General features: G+C 37.7%; 1 long non-coding RNA gene across 1 annotated transcript in view; it reads right to left on the bottom strand.

The window, feature by feature from the left end:
• LOC137992907 (uncharacterized) overlaps positions 1 to 2500 on the bottom strand; it is a 15772-nt gene that overhangs the window by 11455 nt on the left and 1817 nt on the right. The window lies entirely within an intron of this gene.

The following is a 2500-nucleotide window of genomic DNA, read 5'->3' as shown; positions in this document are numbered from 1 at the left end:
TATTTGCTGTACTAAGAGTGCTCTATACCATGCGGTAGGGCAATTACAAATGAATGAATAATCAGGACACGATCATACTTTTGCCTCTGGTTTTCATACAGGTCTGTTTCGTACAGGACGTTTAGTTTGTCCTGCACTCATCAGTGTGTAACCAAGAGTGATTTTATTCGTTGAAGATTACCCCTTTTTAGTCATACATGGCCGTTCGTGCTGCACGCTCCTATTTACCTAACGTTCTTCAATAGGTATTTCTCATTATGTCTACATTTACTAATCAACTCGTTGCGCTTATTGAGTGTTGCTGTTTGCGGCTGGCATATGATGTAATATTTCTCAGCTATGCATAAATTACGAGGAATACCACGTGCCCATTACAAGGAAAATGCCTCTCAAGAGACATCGTGTATCAGGCAACGGTGAAGACCAGCGAAAAGGAAGAAAAGTACGTAGGACTCACAGCAACTGATTTCAAAGCAAGGTTCGCAAACCATAAAGCATCGTTTAAAGCAAGAGCGAAGAGCAACTCAACTGAACTGAGCAAATACATTTGGCAATTAAAGGACAGCAACACCGACTATACAATTTCGTGGAAAATTCTTTGTCACGCCTCGCATTATACTAACGCGACAAAACGTTGTAATTTATGCATAGCTGAGATATATTACATCATATGCCAGCCGCAAACAGCAACACTCAATAAGCGCAACGAGTTGATTAGTAAATGTAGACATAATGAGAAATACCTATTGAAGAACGTTAGGTAAATAGGAGCGTGCAGCACGAACGGCCATGTATGACTAAAAGGGGTAATCTTCAACGAATAAAATCACTCTTGGTTACACACGGATGAGTGCAGGACAAACTAAACGTCCTGTACGAAACAGGCCTGTATGAAAACCAGAGGCAAAAGTATGATCGTGTCCTGATTATTCATTCATTTATATATATGTATATATATATATATATATATATATTAGATATATATTATATATATATGTATATTATATATATATATATATATATATCGCGCGAGGAGGGGCTACCAGTTAGCTGCAGAGTGCTCGATACGTGAAGTAGAGCGAATATAACGTTTAGAAGAAAGACAACTTCACAGCGTAGCGACTTCAAGTTTCATGTTTGGACAATCATCAGGCTACAGATCTTACATTTGCATTCTAACTCATTTAAAGACCATTCTAATACTCTAGGGGAGCGTGCAATTTTAAGTTCGACAAAAGGTATTTGTTCTTGTGTCTGCATTTAGAAATTAACTCGTTTCTTTTGTTCAGTAGGTGGCGCGTATCTGCTTTTATTATGTATTATGGCATATCTGGAGTCTAAAGGACAATAACACCAATTACACGCTACGCTGGGCAATAGAGTCTTTCGCCTCACCATACAAATGTGGATCAAAGAGATGCGACCTGTGCCTTACAGAAAAGTTGTACATAATAAAAGCAGATACGCGCCACCTACTGAACAAAAGAAACGAGTTAATTTCTAAATGCAGACACAAGAACAAATACCTTTTGTCGAACTTAAAATAGCACGCTCCCCTAGAGTATTAGAATGGTCTTTAAATGAGTTAGAACGCAAATGTAAGATCTGTAGCCTGATGATTGTCCAAACATGAAACTTGAAGTCGCTACGCTGTGAAGTTGTCTTTCTTCTAAACGTTTATATATATATAATTAGAATGATAAAGATTGAGTATCCAACGGTGATGCCACTTGCGAGGAGGATCCAAAAGGATACAAAACGTCTTGACTCAGATAAGTTAATAGGAAGAATGAAAAAATGAGTCGCTGGCGAACTTCTCACAGGTCTGGTATATTATAATTTCGTGTAAACGTTTCGCCCTTCGGGCTTCTTCAGTACACGCTAAAAACTAAAAACTAAAAATACCTGGTACAACTGAACTTGCGCTATTTATACAAAACTATGAACAAAAGGTGTAAAATGTTTAAAATTACAAAAAAATTTAAAAAAATCACAATAATATGTCATGTAATACGTGCGGTTGGAATAAATCGAGTGGACAATACGTGAGATAAGAAATAGTTAGCTCTATTCCGAAAAAGGCGTTAATCACCAGACATCGAAACTAATAATTTAAAATAAACAACAGGACTTAGTAAATCATGCAATCAGGTGGCGAAATGATGAGCCCAGGGCCCCTAAGAAGTAATAGAATCCCTGAACAGGGCCTGTGAGGATGCCGATCTGCACAGCGTAACTGGAAAAAAAGCCCAACTGGTTGCACAATTACTCCAGTGAATGATTAAGTAAACCTTATTCTATTTTTGGAATTAAACTCGGATCTTTCGTTCAAGCCGTAAGGTTGGAGGGTGCATAACTGTGCGCACTAAAAAGCCTCTCTTGTAAGTAAAACCTTGTCCATATCATCAGTAGTGTCATTAACAATTTTTTCAATAACAATGAACTCAAAGTCAGACATGTGATGTTCTTTTCTATTGAAATGGACGGCCAATTCACACGT

This window comes from Montipora foliosa, chromosome 2 (genome assembly GCF_036669935.1).
Source record: "Montipora foliosa isolate CH-2021 chromosome 2, ASM3666993v2, whole genome shotgun sequence".
Taxonomy (NCBI): domain Eukaryota; kingdom Metazoa; phylum Cnidaria; class Anthozoa; order Scleractinia; family Acroporidae; genus Montipora; species Montipora foliosa.
The sequence above is the reverse complement of the archived record's forward strand: the minus strand, read 5'-3'. Positions and strand labels throughout refer to the sequence as shown.